Source organism: Macrosteles quadrilineatus, unplaced genomic scaffold (assembly GCF_028750875.1).
Source record: "Macrosteles quadrilineatus isolate MER2022 unplaced genomic scaffold, UCM_ALF_1.0 Scaffold_7__1_contigs__length_78375512, whole genome shotgun sequence".
NCBI lineage: Eukaryota > Metazoa > Arthropoda > Insecta > Hemiptera > Cicadellidae > Macrosteles > Macrosteles quadrilineatus.
This window is the reverse complement of record NW_026542600.1, coordinates 20,681,827-20,700,603: the sequence shown is the minus strand read 5'-3', so window position 1 is coordinate 20,700,603 and position 18,777 is coordinate 20,681,827. Positions and strand designations below refer to the sequence as shown.

Below are 18,777 nucleotides of genomic sequence, written 5' to 3'. Positions count from 1 at the left end.
CTCCCTAAAAAAACCTACTTTACAATTTAAAACAAATGTTTCATGAGATTTGTTTTGTACAAGTAACCAACGATTATTTAAATAGTACTACAAATAAAAGCCGAAATGTGTCTGATGTTCTGGTCAAGTAAATTTGACCATTATTGGGGCTATATTTTATCTCAGATTTGTTGACGATTATTTTAAAACCCCAAAACACGAAGAAGAAATTTTGAAGAGAAACATGTCCCAGTGTTACCCGGAACCCTTCATCTGGGTTATTTATGAGGCTACATATCTAACCAATTTGTTTTGTCGTTGCTTTTGATAGTCATACATTTCTTTGGCTCACAGATATTTGTTATGGCATTGTTTTCAGTTTCGCTGTCTTGAGTGACGTATGACTACCATTCTTCACCATAATTTGTCGATTAAGTTAAGTACATCGAAGACCAGGTGTGAATGTCCATATAAGATAGACCAAGTGCACACGTTTATTTGTAACCAGTAATCCTGTTATAAAAGGTAACATGTAAATGGAAGATACACAAAAGTAAACCATATTCAATTTTAACAATAATTTTATTTCTCTGCACTCCAGATTTTATCTTAAAAGAATATGCCTGTAAGTACCTCACAGACAATTTCGGTTATGTACGAATGAAAACAAGTTGGCAACGCTGGCTGTAAAAAGTCATAGATCAGCTGTTGCACTGCTATTGTTGCCGGATGTTTTCAATGAGACTTCGGACTGTTTTCAATGTAATATCTGACTGTTGGTGAATCAAAACTTTAAATATATCAGCGTTTTAATGAACTATCTGTGGTTCTTTTATGTCCGTAGTATCAATCAAGACAAACGTAAAGTGACTGTAACTTTTACTAATAAAATTACGTGATGAAAAAAAACCCAAATAATTTACAACTAAGTACAGAAACGAAAAAAAAACACTTTTCCGTACTATTCACTTGGACGCCCAAATTTACACATTTTAGTGTTTGAATTATCCTTGAATAGAAATACACGGTTATGTCCCCTAGAAAGAAAATGTCCCAGGACAGTTAAATATTTCAAAAAAGTAACAATGATAGAGGTTCAAAACTTGGTATACAGTTACTGGGCTTTAAAAACAATTTAACACATTTAGTGATGCGCTACATCCTCAGGTGGACGGATCACTAGTAGTCAGAAAAAAAATCTTAAAAGTAAGCACAGGTTGATATGCATATCAGATTAAAGGTCTTAATTTTGTAGAATTAGTAGTACAATGCCACAATTTTGAGCTCTAATAACAACTGATTAACAGCTGGCAGTTTGACCCGGCTACTGTCTACATAAAAACTCTCCTCATTGATATGAACTATTCTCCCGCAGTTGTTTCCATAAACCAATATTGTTTGCAAGCATTCAGTAATATCAGCTATAATGTCAGCCTGATTCAATATAAAATAAACTATCCTTTCCTTAATCCTAAAGTGATCTATTCGACATTGTTGTAGGGATGTGAATAGTAAATCAAATTACATTTGCATCTTGCATGAGTGAGTGAAACAAAATACCAAGTTGCGTTAGTAATTTTTCTATGTTTTAACTTACCTTAGGTAAGTACACTCAGTTTTCACCAACGGATAGTTTGACTGCCAATTACAATGGCACAATTAGCCTTAAATTACAATTTTATATGTGTATTTTGTAATTCAGCCACCTTTGCAAAATTTACAAACAATAAATATAGACAATGTATCTGTTTTATGGTTTGTGCCTGATCGATCTAAACAAATGTTGCAAGGAGTATTGGTGAATCAGTATTGGTTATGAATTATTTTTATAAAATCGTAATAATTGAGAAGTTGTCAACCATTTTTTTATACGTTTTATTACCTTTACACACTCTAAGAGAACCCAGCACTACTTCTATAATTCTTGAATACTGTCCCCTAATTTAGCTACGTTTTACAAACCCAAAGAGAACTCATCAATTTACCTTTGTCCACTCTCAAACCAATTCTAACATTACTGTCGGAATGCAGTAATTTCCTTTACACTTCCTCTTTGTGATTTTTCCCTCGCTACTAATATTTTTACAAAAGATATGCAATTGCGTTTATATTCTGAACTTTTAATCTCAGGATATTGTTATCAGTTTGAAACTAACCCTAAATTTAACCAATAAACTATAAATGTACATTCTAATCTTATTTTTTGTTGCTAACCCAAAATTGGTGATTCGAAGCGATCATATATTATTGGAAGCTATATGTATGTAAAATGGATGGACCACTTTCAAAATATCAAAGCTAAATCACTTATAAGCAGAAGCTAGATGCTAACAAATGAAAACTTGTGTCATTGGGGATTGATTTACCCACCGTTCTGTGATATAAATGTTATAAAACCATTCTATACAGATAAGTTTAGAGCAGAATTGACCTATTTTGCACCATTTAAACAATAATATTTCAACAACGGGTTTGCCCAAAAAATACCGTAAATGGTTTTATGATTCAAAGAATACATTTTTGAACTTGATGTTGTTAATCGATTCACTTAGATATTCACTTGATAGATTCACTTATGTTTTTGCTGCCTACCTTGGAAACGTATCACTACAAAAGCCAAAGACAAAAAATTATGTTAATTTCACATTGTGTAACAAGTTATACACTCGTAATAACTGAGAAGTTTTCAACCATTTATTTATAAGTTTTTTTTTTTCTTTTTCACACCCTAAGAGAACCCAGTGCAACAAACAAAATTGTTTATTAAACAGTTTTTCGTGAATGAAAGGGTTATTTGATTACACTATGATAGGAATCTCCCCAGATTTGGGTTAGGCCAGTCCATTATAGTTGGCAGTTAGTTCAGATCAGTTTAGTCGTTTGCAAACAATGTTGAATTATCGAAACTACTGGGATGGATAAGTTAATATCACTTAAGGCAATGCACATTGCAGTTGCAGATACACTGTAGCAGTATTGTTGATAGTTAAGGGTCAACCATATGTTGACCGTATATCGATCTGAAAAATTCCCTCAACCTAAAAGATTGTGTAATATATTTGGGTTTATTGGGAACAGCTTTTGTTTTAAACAGACAAGACCATGTACTGTCGGACACGGAATGTATTGGCGAAATCCAATATAGGTAGTATGTTCGATCTCTTTCTGTGAGTGGCTAGTAAAGTATAAATCGTATTATTTGAATTTTCGTAGTCTTGGTCATTGACCTACGATCAAATTGTTAACTAAAGAATAGTTCAAGCCAATATTAATTAAAAACCAAACAGTTGTATGGTTAGTTTTAGTTTTACCTTAAACCGCTATTAAAAAGTATATAATTGCAGACCAACAATTCTTCTAATTTGTGTATTCTGTTACTACGTCTATAGCTAAATTGTATTTTTTACTGTACACTTGCAAGGGAAAAATCACAAAATGTGTAATTTGAAGCTGTATTGATACAACTTTATTAAGAAATGTAATTTATATCCAATGGGATACTCAATTGACAGGTTAATTTTGCAAGTCAATCCTCTTATTCACACTCATGTTTTCGAGTTCATCTACAGCGTAGTGATTTTTGTGAGTCACGCAATAAAAGAAGATATGCTGCTCAAACGGTCTTCATGCCACGCAAACTTATGGATCGTAAATTTGCATCGCGAGAATATCCACGAGTCTAGTTTGGCCTCTTTTTGACATGAAAATATGACTGTTAAAAATGCACCATAGATGAATTGCCAACACAAATAATTGTAATAAAATAATGTTGAAATCAATTAAGTTTCTGTGATAAATGCTTGAATAAAACACGATGTATAAAATTACGTTTTATCAAAATTTGTCTACACGGGTATGATAAAATATAACGTCTAACCCTTCTTCATGCGTATAGGCCTACCTAATAATATATTTTGTACCTAGGGTCGAAAATGAGGTTTTGACGGCTCGATAGTTTTTAAGTTCGAGACGAAGTCGGGAGCTACAAAACCATGTCTGTCCGTGGTACGAAAGCTATTTTTCACCACGCTATACCCTATTACCACTATTCACCACAATAATAATGCACACTGATAGTCAACACAACTACAACTTTATCGTTATTTGAAGAAATAATTTGAGGAATCAGCAAAAATAATAAAAAATAGTTGCCTGGCAGCGGTGACAATAAAAAAATGCTATTGCAATGCTATGGATACTGATTGTGTATTTAATATGCATTCAAGTTTTAAGAAAGTAAGCGGGCAGCTGATTTTGCGGCCCTAGGGATGTAAAATCTGCCCGGTCCCCAAAAGACGATGACAGCTGGCATGGCCAGTAAAACGTAACTTTCAGCTACCAATTTACGTATGTAAAACAGCTAATAACATCATAGTGTGGTGAAAAAAATGTAACACATTTGCAAACCAGTATTGAAAATCTGTTAATTCTTTTCACCACACTATGCACACAAATTGGAATTGTATTAAGTAGTGGAGAACTACCGGTTTTACCCCACTTTAGACATGTTTTTCCCATGTTATTCTTATGGGGATTATTTTTGGCCACCAAATCTAAAATCCTGATCTTTGCCTGCAAATCCCTATAAAAATTGTCAAACCTTATTTCTTAGTTATTCCCCATAAATATATTCGATATTAAGCAAAAATAAAAAAAAAATCATTTATTGACCCATGTATGTGTATATGTATAGTAGTATAGTTTGTCGCTGCCGTTTTTTGAGGTGCGGGGTTTTTGGGCCAACTCCCCCCCCCCTCACCCCTCACCCCCTCACCACTCCCCTCTGCCCCATGCACAATTGCTAGTACATCTATCATTCCCCTTTCCAGTTGATATATTATATTTCTATTTCAAAATCATGTATGTGCGTGGTTTGCACACGAACTCGGCTCATGGCGTGGGCACGCTCCGGGCTCCTGCTTCTTGCCTCTAGTGGTGACGTGGTGAAAATGTCACTCCCTTGGGCTTGCTCCTTGCTAGTCTTGGATCTGTTGAAGTAATTAAAAAAAAAAAAAATCAATTTCTAGCTGAAAATTTTTAAAATTTCCAAAATTTTGAAATTTTCGAAAAGTCTATAAATAGAAGTGGCACAAATTTTTTTTTGTTATATATAAAAATGAGGCCCACCTGTCAACACTGCTCTGTGTCGCTCTCCACCAAAAGTAACCTGATTCGCCACTACAAGGTAATTCATCAAATGAATGTATGTAAAGTTTGTAATTTAATCTATGATAGTAACATTGCTCTAAAATCACATATATTACAAAGTCACAAGAGTTGTAGTTTTTGTAAGAAAAATATTGTTGGACATTTTAGAAGACATGTAAATTCTTGCAACAAATGTCCATACACGATGATTAAATTTGTTGGTGAATCGATTAGAGCTGAACTTGAAAATAATCTCAAGTCTTGTCCTCTGCCGATAAAATGGACGTTAGTTAGGAGAATCAAATTTATAAAATATTCAATGGATCAAAATGGAAAATTAGTTAATGAGAAAGATTGTATTGCGGATTTTAGAAGCCTTACTATCTTAACTATTGAGAAGAGAGATTTAAAGCCTCAAATTGAAAATGCACTTTTAAAGATTGATGCTTCCATACACAAATATCAAGCCCAAGGCAGTGGATGGATATATGACCATACTAAATATTGGCAGTTGCACGTTTACAAGTATAAACCCCTAACTCCAAAGTCATATATCCCCACACCAAAAAGTATTCAATCAAAACATGCTGTTTTAAATATAAAGAATTATGATAATAAATGCTTTCTTTGGTCGATTTTAGCAGCTTTACATCCAAGGAACTCTAATGAACATGCTGAAAGGGTTTCTAATTATGTACCCTATGAAAGTCAGTTAAATATGGCAAATATAAAATATCCAGTAAAAATATCTGATATAGATAAATTTGAAACACAGAATAATATAAGTGTTAATGTATTTGGGGTTGAATATGATAAATTTATACATCCATTAAGAACAACTAAACTGAATACTAGTAATACTCATGTAGATCTATTGTTATTACAAGAAGGTCGTAAATCACATTACTGTTTAATTCGTGATTTTGATAGGTTAATGTTCCACTCTACAAAAGATGACCATAAAAAGCATTTTTGCAAGTTGTGTTTGCAACATTTTTACACTAATGATATATTAGAACGTCATACAAAATATTGTAAAAACTTTGATGCTCAACGAGTGGAAATGTCTAAACAAGATACATTACAATTTAAAAATTATAAATATCAACTTAAAGCCCCATATGTAATTTATGCAGATTTTGAATGCTTTATAAACTCTAATATACATATTCCATCGGGATTTGCATTTGTCGTAGTAAAAGATTCAAAAATTATTTCTAAAGAGTTGTACAGTGGCACAAATGTTATGGATGTGTTTTTTGAAAGATTATTTCAGACTTATGATTATATTAAAAATCAAATGGCAATATATATTCCCCTTGTAATAACTCCAGAGCAAGAGGCATCTTTCCAAAACTCAACACATTGTCACATTTGTGAAAAACCCCTATATTTTGATAGGGTGAGAGATCATTGCCATTCCTCTGGGCAATACCGTGGAGCTGCCCACAATGATTGTAATTTAAACTATAAAGTAACAAAGAAAATCCCAGTATTCTTCCATAACTTAAAAAATTACGATGGTCATTTAATAATGCAACACTTAGGAAAATTTAATAATTGTAAATTAAATTGCATAGCCAAAGATATGGAAAAATATATATCATTCTCAGTTGATGATTTAGTATTTTTAGATTCCTATAACTTTCTGTCCCTTCCATTATATAAATTGGCTTCCAATTTAAACTCATTTAGATTCATACAAAATCCACTACTACAACGCAAAGGTGTATTTCCCTATGAATATATGACGGGACCAGATAAGTTTGCAGAGTATCTCCCTCCTATAGAAGCATTTTACAGTACTCTAACTAAAGAACATATCTCTCCCAATGAATATGAACATGCTAAAAATGTCTGGACACATTTTAATATAAATAATTTACAAGAATATCATGATTTATATCTTAAAACAGATGTATTGCTACTGGCTGATGTCTTTGAGACTTTTAGAGACCTGTGCTTAAAAGATTACAAACTTGACCCCGTATATATGTATTCACTTCCTGGACTTACGTGGGAGGCCTGTCTTAGAATGACTGGTATAAAATTACAACTATTTCAAGATATTGACATGCATTTGTTTATAGAAAGTGCGATTAGAGGAGGAGTCAGTATGATTTCTACACGTTACGCTAAAGCCAATAATAGATATATGGGCGAACACTATGACCCCAATCAAGAGAGTGTGTATTTAATATATTTAGATTGTAACTCGCTATACTCCACAGCTATGTGTGAGCCACTACCTGTGGATGGATTTCGTTGGACTAATGAGATAGACTACAAAATATACAAAAATAATCAGAATGATGAGTTTGGATACATTTTAGAAGTTGATTTAAAATATGATAAAAGCTTACATGATTTACATAATGATTATCCATTAGCACCAGAGAAAATAAATGGCAAATTAATACCTAATTTAAATGACAAAACTAAATATATTTTACATTACAAAGCATTACAAAAATATGAGGAATTGGGTTTGATTGTTACAAAATACCACAGAATTTTAAAATTTAGACAATCAAAATGGCTTGCGCCCTATATTAATTTTAATATTGAAAAACGAAAATGGGCTAAAAATGATTTTGAAAAAGACTTTTACAAATTATTAAATAATAGTCTCTTTGGTCGAACAATTATGAATCAACGAAAGTTTCGTGACATACATCTCAAGGATGAGTCACTATTAACAAAATATGTCACTAATCCAAGGTTTGACTGTAGCAAAAAGTTTGATAACAATTTACATGCTATACATTTAAATAAATTAGTTGTAAAGTTTAATAAACCAATATATTTGGGAATGACCATTTTGGATATTAGTAAAGTAATAATGTATGATTTCCACTATAATTATATGTCAAAATTTAAGAATAAAAGATTTCTAATGACAGATACAGATTCTTTAATGTATGCTATAGTTACAGAGGACTTTTACAAGGAAATAGAATGTGACTTACACTATTTTGATACCTCTGGATATAGTAAAGACCATTTCTTATACTCTGATAAAAATAAAAAAGTCACTGGAAAGTTTAAAGACGAATTAGATGGTCATATTATGTATGAATATTGTGGTTTAAGACCAAAGTTATACTCTTACATTCCTCTAAAATGGTTATATGAAGAAGACAAGCAAGCTTTAGAGGTCAAAAAAGCTAAAGGAGCTGATAGTGCTACAGTTAAACATCTCCTTAGACATCAACATTATTTAAACTGTCTTGCAACTGGGCAAGATTACTATGAGAATGTGACAAGAATTAAATCTACAAATCATCATCTTCAAACCTTGACTATGAACAAGAAAGTACTATCCTTTGACGATGACAAGAGGTTTATTCTAGAAGATGGCATCAACACCCTTGCTCTTGGTCATTATAAAATTGATCAAACATAAATCTATATTTGCCATTATTCTTTGACCTTTCTTTGTCTATTACAAAAAAGCCATATTTAGTTTTATCCCAACATTGGTGGCAGAGATTTCTAAATTGGTTAAATGAAAAGTCATTACCAACATGATTGTTATATACATGTTTTAAATTTAAATCATCTTGTTTGAATAATATTAGGAAATTTACATTATCACGTAAATGTTTGTGTACTTTGCTGTAAGATTGACACAAGTAAAAACAGTTAATATTTTTATGTCGACCCATTGAGAAAAATTGTGTAATATTTTGACTATTTATGTCATCAAATACAACAACTGACTGTGATTTTACATCATTTGGTGTGATTTCACAGTCAGTAAACGTGTGTAATTTCACTTCATCACACAAACCAAATATTTCAATTATTTTTTTATATTTTTCTTGTTCTAAAGATTTAGATATTAAATATAAGTTTGTAAATTTTAATCCTTCCTTTCTTACAATTAAATTGTAAATTACAACCGTCTTCCCACTTCCACTTGGACCACAAATAACACATCGAATATTGGTAGGAAATAGACCCAACTTCTTTGGTATATACTCCTTAGTATGTGATATTTTAAATTTATGTTTTTGTTGAATAAAAGACATTTTTTATATAATAAAAATGGTAAAAAATGATAATAAGAAAACATGTAAAAAGGGCAAAGGTTTATTCCTAAAGCCTTACAGGGGTCGAGGGTTATTGAATACTCTTATAAATAACCTTCCATTTCCACTTCACATACCATCATATCAATACTGTGGACCTGGGACGAATGTACGTGAGAATTTAGCTAAAAATGTACCTCCAAAAAATAAACTAGACTCTTATTGTAAAGAGCATGACATATTCTACATGAATAATCCTGATACCGCTGCTCGGAACAAAGCAGACATGAGATTAGCAGACTTAGCTTGGACTAGAGTAACGGCCAAGGACGCAAATCTTGCTGAAAGAGCAGCTGCTTATGCCGTGACAAATTTGATGAAGGCAAAAGCAAAAATGGGAATGGGATTAAAATTTAATAAAAAAGATGGACAACTACCAGCTGTTAGAGGCCGCAAAAGACGTGCCTCACTTCCGGGGAGTGTACCTAAAAAGCGAGCTAAAAAATCTAACACCAAGAGTAAAAGAGTGCGGAATAGTTAATTTAGATAGCTCATCTGGCACACATTGGACAGCATATCGTAAAAATAAAGATATTGTAATTTATTTTGACCCATTTGGAATCCAACCTCCAAAAGAAGTAATTAAATATTTTGAGGGACATAAAATTTTCTATACAACTGATCAAATACAAGATTTAAATAGTTCTATTTGTGGAATTTTATGTTTATCATTCATAAAGAATTTTTGTTTATAAAAATGGATTCATTTACAATATTATTTTCGGGTACAGAGCCAGAGCTAAAGTCAGTGTTCTTTCCTCCAATTGAATTAAATGATGATTATGTAATTGGATTAGTAGATTTTCAAAGTTATAATTCTATATTTAATGTTAAAAAACCTCTAAATACTTTAACATATTACAAAGTAGAGAAAATGACATTACCAAAAGGAGAGATCTCTGTCGATGATTTAAACCAGTTATTAAATGGTAAACTTAAAGTTATAATAGATAAAAATGGAGAAGCATTAATTAATACTAAATCCAAACTTTTATTTAAAGGGCTTATTCCAAAATTAAATCAACTTAAGGGCAACAAATTAACCATTAGTGAAGGTGATGATGTTTTCTATTATGACCACAATGCTCCAGTTACAATAGAAATTTCTGAAGGAACATATGAGGTGGTTGAGCTTGCAAAGGAAATTCAAAAGCAAATCCCAGACTTTTTCCTTACAGCTAATAATAAAACTATGAAAGCTACACTACTTTCTAGCCACGTGTTTGATTTTACAAAACCGTGTTTAGGGTCTGTTTTATTGGGATTTAAAGGTGTTTCTACTCCTGGTGTTCAGTTTGAATCTACAAATAAAATAAACATTAATAATGTAAATGTGAGTAGAGTAAAATGTAATATTGCAAATGGGTCCTATTTAAATGGCAACAAATCACACACCATACATAGCTTTTATCCAGAAGCTCCTCCTGGCTACAAAATTATTGAAGTTCCAAGAAATATTATATATTTTCCTGTAAATAAGAGAAGTTTAGATGTTGTCAGTATTACATTTGCCGATCAGCACGACAAGGCAATTGACTTTAACGGAGAAGAAACTACAATTACTTGTCATATAAAAAAGATATGAGAATTTATAAGAGTGGGCAGCTATCTATAAGTGTACAAAATGCTAGGTTCCTAAAGTCAATAGGACTAAAGTTAAAATTTTCTATTAATAAAAATGGAAGATTTTCTAGATGTTACAGGGAAATCCCAATTCGACGATAGTGTGGTTAAAATTACAAATCACTCCTATGTTCCCCACAACACTTTGGCAATAAATAATTCTGATGAAATTCGAATATGTATTAATAATCAAGATTTGCTAACTCTCCCATGTAGGAGTTATCTGTATATTAAGGGAGAAATTGAAAATCATGATAAAGGTCATTTTATAAATAATGCATTTGCGTTCTTATTTGATGAAATTAGATACGAAGTTGCAGGTAAAGAAATAGACATTGTAAGAAACCCAGGAATTTCTAGTCTTATGAAAATATTGAGCTCTTACAATAAAACTACTAAATTGTCAAATGTGGCATTTGATTCTGACACAAATTTAAAAGAGTTCCATAAAGGTGGTAAGTTTAGTACATGTTTGCCATTAGAGCTGTTAATGGGTGTATTTGAGGATTTTAATAAGGTATTAGTAAATGTCAAACAAGAATTGGTGTTGAAAAGATCCAAAAATGATTTGAATTGTATATTAACAACCGCTAGTGCTCCAGCCAGTGGCACTGCTGATATGATTCCCAAAATTACACTTAACTCAATTCAATGGGTGATGCCACATGTGACACCATCAGATGGGGAGAAGTTACAATTACAAAAGATGTTATTGCAAAATAAAAATTTGCAAATTGCATTTAGAAGTTTAGAGTTGCATGAACTTCCATCATATCCCAATACTACAAGACATACATGGTCAGTAAAGACATCTTCAAGTTTGGAGAAGCCTAGGTATATTATATTTGGTTTTCAAACAGCTAGGGATAATAGTGCACGAAAAAGAACTGATGAATTTGATCACTGTAAGTTAAAAAATCTCAAAGTATTTCTAAACTCTGAATATTATCCTTATAGTGATTTAAATCTCGATTTTGAAAATGGAGATGTCTCTAAAGCTTATGCGATGTTTATGAGGTTTAGAGAGACTTACTACAATACTATCCCAGATCCTATGATTAGTAGGGCTGAGTTTATGAAGAAATATCCACTAATTGTAATAGATTGTTCTAGGCAGAACGAAACAGTGAAGGAAGGAATTGTTGATATTAAATTAGAGATTGAAACTGCAGAAAATGTACCAGCAAATACATCTGCATATTGTTTGATAATACATGATAAAGTGTTTGAGTACAATCCTTTGTCAAATGAGATAAATAAAATTTAAATAAAAGATGAAAAACATTCAACAAGAATTGGTTGACTCTGCAAATCAAATACGAGAGAAATATAGAGCTTTAAAACGTGGCAAGTTTCTAGAGGCTGAAGAGAGGTTCCAAACATTCCAACCTTTAATAGAGCCATTACAAGAATTAAAAAAAATCGCCAAAACAGAGAGGCCTCGAATGGAGATACTCCCAATGACTCCATCTAGAATATCAATGATACCAAGATTACAACAATCCACCCCACAGAAATTAGATTTTGGTCTTTTAGCATCAGACTATTTAGGAAATTACCTCAGTAAAAGTAGTATGACAGACACTACATATGGTATTAGACGAGAAGCAAATAAATTTTTTATTGGAAATAAGGAAGTTGATATTGCCAATGATGATGTTACAGTTGCAAATAAAACTTACAAGGGGACAAAAGGCTTGTGGCAATTGTTAACTTTAAAAGAACCTGAGGATTATACTCCGGCTGATTTGCAAAATTATAAAGAAATTTTGGAAGCTACAAATGGGCATTTAAAGAGTTACAAAGATGGTGCACCAATTTCAAGTAATAGACATACTAAATATCTTAATATAATTAAACCTCTATTTAAATCTGTTGGTGAAGGTTTGAGACAAGTGACTGGTAATAAAATAGACTATATTTATTGGGATGATCCTAATGAGCTTGTAGATAGGTTAAGACTTCTTTGGCTAAGTCGCCAAGCCGGTAACTCAGGAGTGGATAATGAAATAGATTCCATTATTGAGGAATTGAGAGAAAGTGGTATTATTTATTAAATAAAAATATGTTTATAGATAAATTTTATCGTTTATATAATCCATATAATAAGCCTGCAGAACCCAGGGCTAGTCATGAACCTACTTTAAATTTAAAAGACGATAGTTGGAATTGTTTAAACCGTAAAATTGGTAATGTTAAAGATGGGGAGATTGTAGATGATGTATCAACTTTGGGACAGACATTAACTAGAAAAGGTGATGTCTTTTTACAAGGTAAAACTAAATATGAGTTTTTAGAATCTAAGAATAAAAATTGGAATGCTAAAAAACAGAAAATTACTAATGTGAAAAAGGGTGAAAGTTTAGATGATGTGCCCACTTTACAACAGACTTTAATACGTAAAGACGGTGGTACATTTGTACAAGACAATAATAATTATGAATTTTTAGAATCAGAGAATGGTGTTTGGAATGCTAAGAAACGGAAAATTACTAATGTGGAAAAGGGTGAAAGTTTAAATGATGTGCCCACTTTACAACAGACTTTAATACGAAAAGAAGATGGTAAATTTATACAAGATGATAATAATTATGAATTTTTAGAATCTGAGAATGGTGTTTGGAATGCTAAGAAACAGAAACTTAGCAATTTGATGGAAGGTACAGATAGTAAAGATGCTGTGAATGTTTCACAAGTTCCAAAAATGGAAGCAGGCTATTGGGATTTTAATAATAAAAGATTAGTACGTGTAAAACCCGCCGTTGATGACACTGACTGTGTTACAAAAGAACAGACTATAACTTTTGATAAAAAAGAAAAATGTTGGGATGCCAAAAAACAATTTATAAGGAATCTGCCAAAGGGGGAATATTTAGATGATATTTGTTTAATGTCACAAGCTATGTATTATGATGGATCAAAATTTGTATATGCAGGAAGAAAATTTAATTTGATGGAATACAATCCTGATTTATTAGTTGCCGACCCTACATCTTTGAGTGGATTTAAGTATATAGATAATAGACCTTATATACCAGAAAACTATGTATTTAAAAGAATGGAAGATAATCTATTGATTGGGGCTAATGGTAATATATTTACAGTACAAGGAAAGAGTGATGTTATAAAAAATGAATGAAATTGCATACGAACTTCATAAGCCTGCAAGAAAGAATTTCATTAGAAGGTCTTTTAAAGTATTAGGTATAAACGAAACCTTACAAATAGATTTAATTGATATGCAAAACTATGCTAGAGAAAATTCTGGCAATAAATATATTTTAACTTTAATAGATACATTTTCTAAAAAAGCTTATGCTGCTCCGTTAAAGAATAAGACAGGGTTGGTGGTTACAGAAGCCATTAAAACCATTCTACCAAAGGGGGTTAAAAACATTCAATCTGACAATGGAAAAGAATTTTTTAATCAATATTTTAGCAAACTAATGAAAAACTTAAATATTAATCACTATCACACATTTTCTACAACTAAGGCTGCAATTGTGGAGAGGTTTCAGAGAACTTTAAAGAATTGGTTATATAGGGAATTTAGTGCTCAGGGGAGTTATAAATGGTTGGATTTACTTCCAAAGTTAATTCGAAAATATAATAATAAGGTGCATAGATCTATAGGAATGAAGCCTAACCAAGTGAATATTAAGAATAGTAAATATGTGCATGAGAGGTTGACTTCTAAAGTAGTGCAAGTTAAGAAGCCAAGATATAAGGTGGGTGATAGCGTGAGAATTTCCAAGTATAAACATGTTTTTAGTAAAGGTTATACCCCAAATTGGACAGGTGAGCTATTTACAATAGCAGAAGTTAAGAATACAAAGCCTGTGACTTATATCTTGAAAGATGAAAATGGCAATATAATCAGGGGAGGCTTCTATACAGAGGAGTTGTTAAAGACCAAATATAAAGACATGTATTTAATAGAAAAGGTAATTAGGAGGAAGGGTGATTTATTGTATGTCAAATGGCTTGGGTTCCCAAGTAGTCAGAATTCATGGATTTCCACTAAGGATGTCCAAGGGAGCGCGCCGTGAGCTGGGAGCACGTGCAAACCTCGCACTGTCAAGTTGATGATTTTGAGAATATACTTGTGAATATATGTGGATTTGAAATAGTAATGAAGTTATACAATGGTATTGAACATTTATATTGGGGTGTACAGGCGAAGATCAGGATTTTTGGATTTGGTGGCTAAAAAATGATCCCCATAAGAATAACATGGGAAAAACGTGCCTAAAGTGGGGTCATACCGGTAGTTCACCACTACTGTATTACGATTACAATTAATTTTGACTGTTCAAACATGAGATTGGTCATAACCAGGCCATACCTGAGACGGAGAAAAAATTGTTTTAAGTACTACAAAAACAACCCGTGGGGCTTTCCTCTATAGACCTTCTTCCTAACTACAAAAGTAGTTAGAAGTAAAGCATACTAGTTTTGTACGTTTATTCAAAATGTGTAATACGTTTGATAAGGTTACTGATGTTTCCCCTTGAAGACCTAGTAGAAAAATAATTATAAATGTTAGTACACTCATATACTTTAAAAATAAGTAGCTAAGGTCACTGATAAATTCGAATAATCTTTTCGATGGGAAATATTCCTTCAAATAATATAAGCACTTTTTAAATTTTACTAACAAAATAATTTATTATCAATAACTACATTTAGTTGTTACTCCTTCAAATTAAATCGGTTGTCGCGAAATGAATCGCTTGTAAATATTTATAAAAAAACCAGCCATTCTAAATGCATGAATAGAATGAAGATGTTATGTGCTCTTTATCCCTACTAGCATGACTTTATTTTAGTTTTCTTTGTAGCCTACTGTATAAAAGTAAGTATTGGAAAACCATGATTGAGGCTCCTATTTTAACTTAATCTTTCAAAATAATTATGATATTAGTTTAAATGTATACAATTTAATATGTTTTATCATTGGTTTTCATTAAAGTCTCAAGATTATTTATTTAACTTTGAAAACTGTATAACGTAATAACTGTACTTTAAGATCAAAGTTTTCTCTTCAGATTCATTAAAAGCTCCAATGCACAATAGCCATCTCTAAATCAACAGCCTGGCAGCGAAGTTCTTAATTATTAATTTTAATTATTCATGTTGTTTGCGTTATTAATTGAACTTGCATTGGACAACAAAGTGTCACGGCTTGCAAAGGGAGCTAGGTTTTTCAGCAATGTCAGATCTCAGTAAATGGTAATTAGGATCTTTCAGTTTTGATGATATAAAATTTATATATATTAGATATACTAATAAATATTAACATACAACATATAAAAATATTCTATCATTTATTTTTGAGGATTAATTGAACTTATGTTATGTCTAGAAAGGGTCCATCACAGTATCAAATACAATTATGACATTCAAGAAAGTCATGTATAAATTTATTTACAAATTAAATTCGCATTTAAATTATTTCGATTTTGCAACCGTCCGCTTAAGTTATGGAATAATTTAAAACACTTAAATAACATGGAAGGATGTAGATAACACTACACGCATAAATTATTTAAATTGTGTGGCAAAATTATTGGTTTGTTTATTTACAACTATACAACGGAAGTAAACGATTTTTTATGGGATAACAAACATAAGTTAATGACGGATTAAACCCAACTAATATAATCTGTTGATCTAAGCAAACCAAAAACCCCAACTTTGTAAAGAACGTCACATGTCATATGTTTAAAATTAACAATGTTGGCAGCATTTTTACAAGCTAACTTTGAGGGGTGTTACGAAATTCTATCCAAGCAAAACACCCAATTCAGGCGTCATTTTGAAGTAATCCAAATAATATAATGAAGTAAGCAGCCGCCTCTGGTAACAGAAACTATATACTGTATTATGCAATGCTTATCACATAGAATCATGAGAATTATGTTTTAGGTAATGTTTATGTTTTTTAAACAAACATATCCATACTTACTAAAACTTTAAATATAAGTGGGGTGTTGTATGCGGAATTGAATCGTCATTTTTTAGAGTAGAAATTAATTATTCAAAAGTATTGTACGATTTTGTAAAACAATATAAATAACTAATCAACCAGCACCATAATTACGATAATATCTTGATAAGTGCTTGAAATTATCAATTCCCCACGAGCCTTTTATCTTTACAACTAAACAAAACTGTATAAAACTACTAGCCGCTCTTTGTTTCTACACGACTGACGTTCCGAATTACTTATTCTTCGGACACAGATCGATTCCTGTTGAATTGCTGTCTTTCAGTTCACTGTACAGTTTTAAGGTTCCAACATTCACTTAATGTTAACACATTATTTAACCCATAATCGTCATTATTGTTAAAGTAGAGTTTTGCCAAATCTGAACAACTATAAATTAAGACTTGTCTATAAATACGGGTGGAGGAATTTATGTGGAATGGATGATAATTTTAAGTTAACAAATAGAGCTTTTAAGTAATTCGAAATATAATTTACCCTTCAATCCGTTAAGTAAACATTAAAGCTACAAAAAAATAAAGGAACTACAGCCAATCTGTTATATCGTACATAAATAAACAAATTTCGGTTTAAATCATATTATATTTTTGCTGACAAAATATACGTTTTTAGAAACACTATTTACAAAACAATTGGGTTTTCAGGTATTTAAACAAGATTAAAATTCAAACGCTTACATATATGAGTTGTTTCGCAATTCATGATGATTTGACATATGAAATAGTTTGTTGGGCATATGTTTATTTTACGTAATCATTTATTTCATTTTCTGCTCTAATAAATCTAGAGTTTAATATGCATATGATTACAGTAAGCGAATGTCTTGATGTAAGTTCACTACTCTATAAAACCGCAAAGTCTTGAGGAAGTTCGCCGTTGCCATCGATCAGCTAGATTTTACCGGGGTCGATAGAGTAAAGGTCACTACTATAAATTATATATTCTTCAATGTAAGAACATGTCACAAATACATTATTTCCGAACCTGGTAGTTTTACGTTTAAGTTGAATTACTTATACGCATATAAGTTACTGTAAGTTATATGGCTTAAAACTTCAAATCTCTCTAAATAGAATTTTATAAAGTTGTCATAATTTTAAATATAATATTTACCAATTATAATGATGTTATAAAACGATACTGAATACCTTAAACGCTGTATATTGCACAATACAAAGTTGTAAAATATTAAGTTTTGTAATTAAGTAAATGCAGGACTAAATATGAGAATTGTTCTAGGTTTACCGGTAAATTGTAAAACTGATCAAACGTATAGTAAATTATGGAGGTTTACGATTAAAATACACATTAATGGATGTGTTAATAAAATGAACTAAATTGCGCGTTGGGTTGGTTTTCTTAAACATGTTCGTATACGGTTTTAGTTTTAAAATAAAATATTATATGTATATTTATTTTGTTAAGAACAAGTCAATAAAATATATTAAACCTCATCCTTGAAAAGGTTTGCAAAATATTCTGACAACACAAAATTAACCATCGTAAACAAACACTAAGTCATCAACGAGTGAGCTCGGACCAGTTTCATAATTTTTCCTAATCTAATTAAAAAATTTAAAATGTAAAATTATGAGAAATAGGAAGTTTTATTTGCTGCGATTGTTACCTCGAATAGATTGGTATTTGCCAGTCCAGAGCACTTGACACACCACAATCCGTAAGCCGGTGGACACGATGTGAAATGCTTGGTGCGGTGTGCGACGTTCAACGCGCCAGCACTCGGAAAACCTCGGTGTTCATCGGCAAAGATCGGCCATCTTCGCCATCCATTCACCTACCATTCTCGTCGATACCTCCCGCATTTATTCCACCTGCTCGTAATTGTACGATACGGGCCTAACAGCTAGGTGGGTATCAATCATCGATCGTAGATACTACAACAATCTCGGACTCGGTTGCCAT

General features: G+C 31.7%; 1 protein-coding gene across 4 annotated transcripts in view; it reads right to left on the bottom strand.

Annotated features, from left to right (window-relative positions):
* Positions 1 to 18,565, bottom strand: part of LOC128998002 (synaptotagmin-7-like) — an 800,371-nt gene extending 781,806 nt beyond the window's left edge. For 3 of the 4 annotated variants that reach the window (XM_054423907.1, XM_054423908.1, XM_054423909.1), the window contains exon 1: positions 18,482 to 18,565. The gene's annotated coding sequence lies outside the window, so the exon portion shown is untranslated. The remainder of the gene's footprint in view (positions 1 to 18,481) is intronic. The other variant, XM_054423910.1, reaches the window with a different exon arrangement.
* Positions 18,566 to 18,777: the final 212 nt, after the last annotated feature.